Raw genomic sequence first — 12,877 nt, 5'->3', positions numbered from 1 at the left:
AGGTATATGTTCGTACAACTGTGCACTAATTTCATCTGATTTCTGACATTTTGATGAAGATTTTTTGTATTTCAAATTAAAGATACTGTTGTTTAAATAAAATAGACATTGCGGTTTGAATTTCATGAAACTGTAAAACCGTGATTTATAATTGTAAAACCCCGCTGTTTGAGAGAAGAAATATTTTTTCCCTGTAAAATAACGGATATGGCACACCAAGTCTGCGAGGGAGATTTATTTCATTAATTAGTATTTTCAACAGGATCGTAAATCATTACAGCAATCAATGCGTAATGTAGAGTCTATTTTGCGAGCAACAGACCGTCCCAAGAGGAAGAAAATATGTTGTATTCAATTAGCATCACGAAGAAAAAGAACAAGTATTGGAAGAATCCATTATAATTTTTATCAAAGACAGGAATTATTGTCAAATTTAACAATCATTTTGAGGTGAATAGAGAGGTTTCCCCAGTAATTAGCGCTTTCATATGAAAATATTATTCGATAAAATATAATATCAACGTAATTGGAGAATGTATCCCATGTTTATGCCATGAAAATAATAATCTATGGCTGAAAAAAGGATAATTGAAAAGATTAAGAAGAGTTCTTTAATACAGACATGTGGAGCAAATGGATAACGAGAGAATGACTAAAAAATATATGTGGCGAATGTGAGCGGGAGAACAAAACGAGGACGGCCGAAAAAGACTTGGCACGATCAGATCAATCAGAACCTTAAATCTGGTGGTGTCAAGAGTCTGCGTAATCGGAGGGCATGCATGACTAGATGTATGGATGTGAAGGAAGCTAGGAGTGTATGTCAGGACAGAAGAGTGTGGTATTCCATCCTCTCTGCCTACCCCTGCGGGGAAACGGCGTGATGGTAGTAGTAGTAGTACACACTGCTTCGTACCAGAGCTGCAAGACGCAGGTGCGTTATAAAACCTAACCAAAAAATCGTCCTATTTTACATAGAAAATCACATTGGGGTGTGTATTATGGTCCGAAAAATACGGTGATAAAAATTAATGTGCGTTCAATTAACGTACGTGTGTAGCGCACCATTTGACACCCATAGACGCAAATAATGTAATTAAGTGGTGATTAACCCACGTGTGCAGGTACGGTAAACGTGAAATATTAAATTAGCCCGTTTTATTAGGAATACTCGTATATACGTATGTTCCGCCAGAATGACCAGCCGATTTATTAAAATAATAATATGTATGTAAAACACCAACAATGCGCACATGAGATCTAACGGAACAGGTTCAGTGAAAGAATACATCATCTTACTTGCTGTATAAATATTTATTTTTTAATTATTAATTAAACAGGTATTAAAACGAATCGAAGCGTTTTTGTCGAGAGTAAATGAGGATTATAATAGTTAATAATATTCCAATGGTGGCTTATTTTTATTTTAAATATCTGTGCGGCAGTTATGAAAGTGAGAAATTAATGCCCGATAGGCCGAATTTTGGACAAAGGATTTTTTTTATATATTTTTTTATGTTTATTTTACCGTTGCGCGAGGGAGCGCTAAAGTATCGCCAAAAACAACATAAAGCGCTATATAAAAAAAGTTTAAGAACCACGGGGCCAAGGTTTTCTGCGCCAGCAAACATCTGTATTGTAGTGATAACCAAGTCGGCTGTCCAAATTTAAAACACAGTAAGGGACATTTTTTGTAGTAGGTTTTTTTTTGCATTTTTGGACTAAGTAGAGTCTACTTAGTCCATAAATGCAAAAAAACCTACTACAAAAAAATGTCCCTTACTGTGTTTTAAATTAGGACAGCCGAAGTGTATTTGCCTTTATTCTAGAGGTTGCAGATTTTATTCCCGATGGAGTCATCATTATTACTATTTATCTACAAATCAGGTTTGGATACAGTGCATCATATGTGGGCACGATCCTTACCTTCATCGACATATAAATCAGACTAATTGACTTTTTCACCTCAACAAACTGTTTTTGGTTATATCCATATTGGATAATTCGACGAAAACGAATATCGAAGAGTCTAGCTTTAATAAAATTCAACTATTTATATGTTAGCCCTTCATAGCTGAAGCGTAAGACTAATCATTTTTCTTCAAGAGACGCCGCACCAATCCAATGTGGTGTCATGTGGATAATAAGACAGAGAAGAAGATACTTAACAGGAAAACTATTCGTGTCACGTCCTTATTATGCATCTTTTTTTATTCTCCCGCTTCACTGTCTCATATATTCGAATTGATGTAGCATTAAGAAGGAATCTAAATGATTTGTATAGAAGGGAGGATTTGACCGCCCACGTGCAGGATTCGTGGAAGGAACAATAGACAAAAAGATGACTGGACATTCAAAGGGCTATAAGACGACGTATAGTATATCCAAATGCACATTATAAGAGAGCGAATAGTGTTCACTCAACTTCTACAGTGTATATTTTGTTTTTATATTTGATTAAATCCTTGTGTTTTTATAGTTGATTAAATCCTTGAGTTTTTAAGGAAGCAGATTGTATTCACAAAATTTAAACAATTTTAACCAATCTGAACTAAAGTATTGTATTACATAGATCCGTCATAAAAATTAGGATAATATGAAGTTAACACTATCCTTATCATTCATCGTTCACTTTGTGTAATAAAACTTTTAAAAAGTAAACGATGAATGATATGGAGAGTGTTATATTCCCATACCACAAAGTTAACTATGCTTTTAATATACAAAATATAACATGAAGTTATTTTTCATATAGGTACTAAATTAAAATGAATGAATCGATAATTTTAAAATCGTATATACTTATTTATTATAGTTTCAGACAACTTTTTGATTTTATTTTTGTGTTATTGAATTTAATTAAATGCTGTTTTAAAATTCTTTTATTTATCGTATATGTCTAATTCGTCGTATCTGTCTGCCTGTACCATATATTGTAAACCTTCGGAAGATTAGTGTCTAGTTAAGTTAGTAACGAGGGTCAGAATAAGGTTTTTAAACTCAAAATATATAATCATGAAAAACTTTTAGTATAAATACTCGTATGTTGTCACATTTGACATGTAATGGATATTGATTCGTTTTCAATCTTACCTTTGTTTTTAACACTTTAAAAAAAATCTTTGCTTTGAAAACCATGAATTTAAACTAATGATGAGGATGATAACTCTCTTCTTATCATTCATCGTTCGCTATCGATATGATATATGATAAGGAGAGTGTTATAATAATATACCACAAAGTTAACAATGCTTTTAAAATACAAAATATATTAAAGAGGATAAATTGTATCGTATTAGAGGGTATGAGGAGTTGAAAATAATGTAAAATAAGCGTGTGCGAACAAAGGGCGGATATGTGGCGGCGACAGTCACTAACACACAGCCAAGAAAAGACACAGACACAAGTAGACAGCAAAGACAGTCGCAGACACATTGCAAGGTCGATAGACTCAATACCACCAATTGCTGACAAGAATACTAAATAACAGCGAAGAGAAATATCGAATATGTATCAATTGACAATATATTCGTACGTTTTATTTACATGTTAAAAATTACTAATGCTACAAGTTTCTACAATAATAATAATAATAATATACCATATACCTCATATATAAAAGAATATATGAGGTATATGGTATATGTTTCGAACCCATTTCAAAATGAATTTGTGCTATTTATTTTTGTCCTTGGAGCTTATAACACTGGTACAGTTTGCCTAACCTCTAGGACTTCTATTTTAATCATTGCAATTTGTCAGATCGTCAGTTAAGGGGATATTCACAAACACAGAATTCGTTCGCCGGGCGACCACGGGAGAGGTCACATGTCTATTCACGTCAGATGTTTTTAAAGAATGCATTTTGGATTTTTTCTTTGTTTTTAGAATATACGTACTTATATGGAAAAAATGATTTTACGTATATTTTTTAACTCCTTACATTTCAATAACTCTTTTGTCTTTTCAAAACCATACAATCATTTCCAAGAAAAACTTATGTTTTCAATGCAAAAACAGTGTTTTAAGGAAAAGTTAACTATTTAAATAGTAACGAATACTGGGCCTTAAGGCTAAAACTTCCAATAAAATAAGGGGAATAAACAAAATATATTAATTTTTGGCAAAAACAGATGATCCGGTTGTTTTAGAAATCACTGTCTCAAAGCAACAAGGAAGATTAACCTAAACGTATAATTTTCTAAGGAGACATATTGGTTTCAGATGAAAATTCATATTTTACATAAAACTATGCTGACAAAGGAACAATCCTCAGGTATTAGAAGAAGAAAATTAGTATTCCAACATGTAGCATCTGTAAATTCGTGATAGTATCGAGTTATAGTAGAGCAAGCTCAGCAAACCGTCTCGTCATTTCTACAATTTCTATTTCTAATCGTTATTTAGATGAATGTACAATTTATTAAAGTAAAAGAGATATTTGATTGGAAGGTGGAAGGTGGGGCCACATGAATACATTTCAGACTACAGAGATTCGCGATGTAGATTGTGATACACTTAATTTCGCGAGATTTTCACCGTGATTGTCAGATTAATGTCGGTCAGTGTGATTAATAACAGTTTTGTTGTCCGGTGAAAATAGTGCGCCTTAAATATTATTTGATTATAATTTAAACAGACAGCAACATGTTATTAAATATGGAAAAAACAATCCGCATACTGTGTTAGCATACGTAGTCTAGCCTCGATGATTGCAATACGAGCAATCACGACAATAGCCAATTTTATGGTGCAAGATAAAAAGTTCCCATATTTTTTCGTTTCGAACTATTTGATGATCTAAATATACGCATTTCTTCTTTCTAGTAAAAGCGGTTTAAGGTGCATGCAGAGCATTTGATTGGCTTCTTCTTCTTCTTCATACTCTCATCCGTACCCAATGGTGCATAAGGCACTGCATCAAATAGATTCAATGTGTAGTAAATCGTTAATTATATGAAAGCAAGGTAATCAGTCTTACGCTTCAAGTACCAGTCCAGGGTTCTTTAAATGAAGATAAATAAACGTTTTTAAATAAAGAATTTAAATATAAATAAAGTTTTTTTTTTTAAACTTATACTTGATGCCCCTGGGAATTTGACCCCGGACTTCCAGCAAGGTAGACAGACGTGGTAACCACTTCACTACTACAGATATACTTATTTAATAAACAGGGGTATAAAAATAACACGAAGACAAGATGATACATACATGGATAGCTTTAAAATAAAGAGGGAAGAAACATATGACACTAGACAGTATGTATCTTTTTTCTATTTATAAACACTGAAAGTTCAAGGGTAAACATGTGGATATTATTTTTTGCTTCTGTTGTGCTACATTCAACTTTAACCACGGTATTATGGATAAACCGTTTTTAAATTTGCTCTCAATGGATCTTTGTCAGACGGGAGGAATATCTAATTTTACATACTCAACCTATAAAGGATTGTATTAGACTTGTGTGTTTATAACAGTCGATATAATTAATATTTTCATTCATCATTTTCTTTTGGAAAATTCGCCTTCGAAAAAACGTTATTTTCGTAAGTTGGCAATTAATGACGTCACATAAACGATTGACTTATTTTAATATTGCTAAATTATTGGCGGCTCCCTTTGTTGATGTCTATTTCGATGTCAAATTGTCAAAAATATTAAGATCTAGAAATAAGCATTACGAAACCAAATTCGTGCACTGAATGGCGTAATTAGATTTAAATAATCGAATCCGAAAACCGAATGAACTAATGACTTATTTTAGAGAAGCCGTGAATCAATTCGGGTTTTCAATTCGACAGCCCATGTCTACAAAACTTGCGACTCCTGGTACAACGCCATTAGTGTTACCGAGGAGTTTACGTACCCTGAAGCCTGGCGTTTTTCGTATTGGAAACTAAGAACTGACTGCAGTGGGGGAATGGTTTAAACTGCATTGTTACCAACTTTCCAAAACCGTGGATATGCGCAATGAAGCAACATGTTGCCAACTTATAAAACGATCTATTTCAAAAGGCGAATTTTGCAACGTGAATTTCTTTTATTTTTGTATTTTATTTTATTTTCAAATATCGCTCACTCCTTTCAACAACGTCATTTATCAAAAAACTTGATTTTTCAGGAGATCGTTTTAAAGAATAAGAATATAATGTAATTTATTAAAAATAAATATCAAGCCACTCAATGAACTTTTCATTGTGCAACAGATCTTTTTAGGTAAATCCTGAAGGTTTTTTCTCCAATTGAAAAATATTTAGTTTATTTAAAAAAATAATCAAACAATACCTTTTTTCAAAATGCAACAACAACACTTTCTGCCCTGTAGCGGGTAAATATTTAGTTTAAAATATGCCGCTTTTCCTGGGATATAGTACATTTTATGGGCATTTCGAAAACATGCACAACAGAAAATTGTCGATTTTTGATACATGACGTTGTTGAATGGATTGAGCGATATGTACAAAGAGAATATGAAAACGTATTTATATGTCGAGTGTCGGGTTATGTCCCGTGGTCAGTGTCGCGGACTCAAGAGTCAGGGTTTCTCGGTTTGAAGCCACTGTACCATAATTTGATACCTATTTCTAATAATAAGTCGTTGAGGCTCAAAGAAAAAGTATGAAATTCAAGTGTTTTTGTAAATAATAAAAACACAAATATTTCTATTTAAAAAATAATCAAATAATAAATATTATATGTTAAATCAAATATACCTCCCGAGGCATATTTACAACCCGTTCCAATTAACTTGCATTATTGACTGTCAAGTTCAAGGTCAGTAATCCGTTGCCACGCTCTCTGCAAGAGGTGAATGGCACGAACGAGGCTCGCCAATTCAACATGCACTTCGATATATCGAAATATCGCGCACTCAACAAATAGGCATTACTAAAAAATGGAGATATTTCAGTACAGAAAAAAAACAGTAAAATTGCATTTTCGATGATATCTTGATACGATATCACAAGAACGGCCAATATTCCATGATACCAAAATCAAAAGATTTGTATTGTTAATTCTTCATGCATTTTTATAACAAAGCTTTGGAGATTTTTTATTTTATTTTATTTTTTATTTATTTATTTTTTTAATCAAAGTATCAACATAGTTACATTTTTTTTTTCGTGCTACCTCACTAAGAGAGCAGATTGCTCGTGTTTAGAGAGGGGGTTCGCTTACAGGGTTTGTACATATAAATAAGAAGTAAAAATAAGAAATAAATAAATGGTAATCAAACGGGAGTTTGCCTTATATGTTTTTGTAAATCATTTTTGAAAGATTTTAAATTGATTATATTTTTTATTCTTGCAGGTAGTTTATTAAAATGTTTTATTCCTATAAAAGAATAGTTTAGATGTTTAGATATTATTTGTTTGTTAAAAAAAATAGATAAACAAATGTTTCATACTTATGAAAAATAATCTGCTCATAGTTCTTGTTGCAATTTCATCAACGAAACTACATTTGGATTCGTTATCAAAAATTCTGTTTTATATTTTAAAGTGTAAAACTTGTTAGCTAATTTTTTTGGAGACAGCATTCAAGTCAAAATTTACATAGAATGTTATTCTGAAATTATGAATAGCAAGAAGGAAAAACCGTTATATCAAATCGTGGGTGAACTGTGAAAAAACGTTAACTCGAAAATATGCAATTTTGACTTTTCAACGTTCTATAAACTGGCAAAATACACTATTATATTAAACCATATCCGCTCCCTAGGTGGAGCATATGGATTCCACAAACTGCCTCCAGGCTTTTCTGTCGGCTGCCAGCTCCCTTGCATCCTCCCAAGTCAGATCCGCGTCCCGAAGTTCTGACGAAATGTCATATTTATGTGGTTTTACAAGAAATGCAACTTTAAGTCTAATAGCAGGTATTTTATTCAGGCTAAAAGCTTTAAATAACAGGGATTATTCAAACAGGGATTTTAGAGTTAACGTTTTTTGCCAGTCTACCCCCGATATATTTGATTTATTATTATAGGTAAGATGAAGACTGGGGCGTGTACGGGCAAATGCGTGTGGCGTTCCATCCTCTCTGCCTACCTTTGCTCAGAAATGACGTGATGATAGTAGTAGATTACTACTACAGGATATATATATATATATATATATATATATATATATATATATATATATAGGAAGAAATCTACCTGTAATACACACGAAACTGCTTTTGAAAAGTTATTTATGCACTAATGTATTTATTTTTTACAATGTGCTTAAATTAATCTAATTTTACGATTTTATTTGAAAGGAATTGCTTCTGAATTCATTTTAGTCGTGTTTTCATACATGTTAAGGGGACTCATCATTTAGCAGAGAGCATTTAGCATTTCAACTGGCAGGGTTCGCACTACATGCGCGAATACGGGGTTGTACGCTCGCCGTATTTAGAAACCTACCCACTCGGTATGCGTAGGTACCTACTACTACAATCCCACCCCAACACCGCCCATCCCGTCATCGATTTGTGTCTGCACACACACAAACCGCAAAACATTACTCTCCCGAAGACAAATCTCATTCACAGCTTTCGAAGACAAACAAAAAAAAAAGAAGACATACATTTGCCATTAAATATCACAAAGGGTTGTTTTTTTTTAAAGGTTGATTATTTTACAGTTCACACCTACCTTTCTGCTTTCAAAATGTGATCTGGAATCGGCAAGTAAGTTCAAACCACAGAAACACAATATCCTCGGCAATAATCACACAATCAAGTAACAATCCCGAACGATTTAACCGGCCGTACAATAAACACAACTTTGCGAAAAAAATACGCGTGGAGCACAGAAAGTGTTATTTTTTTATCCGCCGGCAGTGGGGTGGTTTTACAATGCGCCGCGATGAGACGTCGCTTGTCGGAATGGCACGGTTATTTTATAATAAGGTATATTTTTGCGATTTACTTGTCATGAAATCTCTCACAAGGGTGGGACAGCGCTACGCTACACACACACGATCCACGAAGACTGACTGACAGATGAGCGCGCGGGACGATATGCCGTGAAGCTAGCGGCGGGTAACAGTAGATGCGGCCGCCCAATAGGAGGCGTCATAGCGATAAGCCAATCGCAGATGGCTGTGTTTAGGGTGACCACAAATAAACGAAAGTTTGCTTGATTAGATATATTTTGTGGGTGCATGGCTGGATGACATTTTTAGAAGTTTGTGGCTCCATAATGTAGCAGCTTATCCGTTTCTATATCTTTGTTACTCTGCGATCTAGCTAACCCTTATTCAACACCACTTATGGATATTGTTTTTTAACAGTTATAACTGCACTGCCGCGCAACATCTAAAACGTTGTGAGAGGATGGTATAGGTATTTCTGAGAGGTAAGAAAGATATTGGCAAACAAGTTTAAAGTGATGATTAAGTTTTGTAGTCTACCATAATGATGGAAGAAAAAAATCATCTTTAGATACGTAAGTACTTGTTTTCAGAGCTCTACCTTCACCTCTCTGAAATACCCTTTACATCACCATACCGCATTTTAGTGGTTTCACGGGATAACACTTGAATTTCGGTACCTTTATAAACTCATTAGTATATTTTTTTTACTTATTCAAGGTAATGTCATATTTCACATGCGTAAGTAATAGGCCTTGGTCCATAGGTAATAACACACTGTCTTTAGAATTGTATTAGTATCATATGTGACGGCTTCAATCCAGCTTTACCTCGTATAACTCATCTTATTAATTATTACGGTGATTTTTTCATTTATTAAAGATACTACAATATCATGAAATGCAAATTTTCCAGTCCCCAAAGCAAACTAAAATAATGGTAGCCCTACGTCTCGAGCGAACTTTTCTGCTTCATTCGACGTGGTCCGCGGGGTATGTAGGCTATGGCGGCAATCTGGGCATGCCTCTTCTGTCGTGCATCGTGTTTTCAAATATATGCACATAAATATCGTATTTTCCCAAGTTTTTGAAGAGCTAAATTTCAACATGGAATACCAAACGCGGTTATCAGAAATTTGCAGCAAATTAAGTATGCCGATACTTTATAATATTGTATACTTATAAATTGATAATGTCCTCAATATGCGACAATAAATTTTCTTATCAACAACTCGTTACTTCATATAGTGTAATTTAATTTAGGATAATCTATAATCTGTATGATTTATTGTTTAAAAATACATATTCATTCGTATTGAACTTCCTTTCTACATTTCTATTTTATAAACGAATGAAAGTTTTGAAATAAATATTGTATGAATAATGTATTTCAATTTAGATGTTTAATACCTGCATTTAATATATTTGTTTAAATATATTAAAAGCGTATAATTTGTGTAAATTATTATCGAAATATTGTTTCTCTTATGTATCAGATTACTGAGAATAGAATACATATTGTCACCTGAATGCAGAGCTATCCATACGCATAAGTCGCATGCAAGTAAATTTCTTTTTTCTTTTCTTTTCAAGTATTGTTTTTTTAATGCTACTTATTTTGTTACGCAGAAAGTTCTTAACTCAAAAAATAGCTACTCTAAGGGAAAATGCCATTTACACATAATAATAATAGTAATGAATTTGGATAATTTATACAGCGCCATTTTCGTTAAATATTACCTAAAGGGGTACCTTTGAATGTTTCTTCTTTTCAAAACCATATATTAGACATATTTATTTCGAAGAAAACTCACGTTTTCAATAAATAATAAAACGGCATTCCAAGCAAAAAATTCAATTACGTCGAACGTTCTCTGGTTTATAAGAAAATTAAGTTGCGATGTATCAAATAATTGTATTAAGGGGTTTTAATACAAAATCTGCTAGGTGCACCAAACCCAACAGGAAAAATGTCAAAGATGGTCGTTCTTAACCTCTTGACTTATCGTTACACGTTAAACGCCGACGCTAAAAAATTTGAAATTCAGAAAAAAAACTTTTCGGTAATTTACGTATTTTAATAATACGATGACGATGGGTTACATAGATTTATTTTTATTTTTAATATAGCTCTTGATTGAAGTCACTGGTGCCCCCCATGGCTCTGCGGTCCAACACAGGCGAGGTCACCGGTGCCCCCCATGGCGTTTAACGTCTTAATCGCTGGGTAAGAGGCTACTGGTCTGTAAAATTAACTTAAGAATCTTACACTTCTTATATAAAGTTAAGAACCGATGATTACATTGTAAAAATTTCAACTGGTGGACAGTGTCAACTTTATACCTTCAACTTTCTTCTTCTTCTAACCCTTATCCGCATCCGATGGTGCATAGGGCACTGCATCATATAAACGCAGTGTCATCTTGATCGTTAACACACGAAGGAAAGGTGATCAGCCCTCCGCTTCAGGTATCAGTCCAGGGTAATATTAAATAAAAATTTGAGTTAAAAAATCACTTATATTTATTTGACCCCCCTTGGGAATCGAACTCGGGACCTCCAGTACGGTAGCCGAGCGTGCTGACCATTACACTACGGTGCTTCGACTTTATTTAATTATAAAATAAAAGTTGCGAAAACCACCAGTCGGAACCGCAAATTGTTTTATACAAAGTATATCGTTTTAGCTGATAGTGACTTCATAGCATGAGAAGATGCAATTTTGGATATGATTGTTCTCTTGAAAGAATTGTTATAACTGTTTGTGTTTTGTCATATTCATAAAAATAACAAAATCAACAGCGCTCATACTAATACGAGGAACATGACAATAGATTTCCTAATGATTTTGTAAAACGCATTCCGCATAAATCAACATCTATGCATTCGTTTCTGTGGAACAGAAAGCGTGTTTTTTCTTCACATAGCTACCGCGGTTATTGCAAACATGGCTATGATCACCTGCTTCACGTACGCATTTAGAAAACTCGTGGAAAATTGGCTACTGCTAAGCGAGAAGCAACCAGCCCACACTCAAGATAGCATATATTTTTTTACTAAAAACTCTTAAATTAAAAAAAAAAAGTTATCTAAATATAATTTATATTGTTTGTATAAATAAATAAATAAAAATATGAATGTTTGATTGTTTAAAATCTTAAATCCCCTAAAGTTGTTATTCATTAATTGCTTTAAATTTTTGACACAACGTTGCAAGCGAATACACGCGTGTTTTTATGAAACTTTTCTTTCCCAACTAATATGATTGAACCATAGCAACGCATGATAGAAAAAAAACTTATTTGTTTGAAAAACAGCTTTTTAACCGCAATGGCAGTGTCATCTGTTAAATGTAATAACAACACAAGCAATATTAAATGTTCCTTATGCTGGACAGCGTGCTTATTGATAGCTACTGTCACTTTGCATTTTAGTTAGCAATGTTTTCGATTGCATTGTTTTTAAAAGATTTGAAATATTTTCACTCTTTCACAAGTATGTGAAAATCTATTATACGTATAAAAATGTGTTATTTCATTTTTTTCTTTTCTACTTAACTACACTTAGCTACAGGAACACATGGTCAGGTAGCTAAGGGATTTATATGTACATATTATTTTTTGATATGTCAACATATGGTAGAAGAAGAAGAATACGGAGTCTGGGCATTAACGGGGCTTACCACCGTCATAGGCTGGTGTATACATGTATTAAAATCTAATGTATTTAAAAAAAGAATGACAGAAGCTTCATTTAACTTGGTTTTTACATTTATGTTGGTACTCGTGTGATTTTGTGGACTGGTTCCCTTCTGCACGACACCCCCTAATTCATTCAGGCTTTTCTATCCATACCATTTTCCTTTCGGAACCAATTGCGTCTACGCGTCTCGTCTGCGGCGCGGAGTTCCGGTGCGTGGAATCTCGCAATTCTCACACGACATTTACAGCCTTCCACGAACAGAAACCAGAGGTGTTGATAAATCAATTCGTTTAATTAGCATCTTCGATTTCTATACCC

At 33.6% G+C, this 12,877-nt stretch overlaps 1 protein-coding gene across 1 annotated transcript in view; it reads right to left on the bottom strand.

The window, feature by feature from the left end:
* The window catches only part of sn (fascin domain-containing protein singed), a 100,389-nt gene extending 91,410 nt beyond the window's left edge, over nucleotides 1-8,979 (bottom strand). Inside the window, exon 1 of the mRNA XM_088269469.1 lies at nucleotides 8,639-8,979. The gene's annotated coding sequence lies outside the window, so the exon portion shown is untranslated. The remainder of the gene's footprint in view (nucleotides 1-8,638) is intronic.
* Between the last annotated feature and the right edge of the window lie 3,898 nt (nucleotides 8,980-12,877).

Source organism: Brachycentrus maculatus, unplaced genomic scaffold, assembly GCF_059751285.1.
Source record: "Brachycentrus maculatus isolate JH-2025_06_01 unplaced genomic scaffold, ASM5975128v1 h1tg000353l, whole genome shotgun sequence".
Taxonomy (NCBI): Eukaryota; Metazoa; Arthropoda; class Insecta; order Trichoptera; family Brachycentridae; genus Brachycentrus; species Brachycentrus maculatus.
Note: the sequence above shows the minus strand (reverse complement) of the source record. Positions and strands in the feature narration are given on the sequence as shown.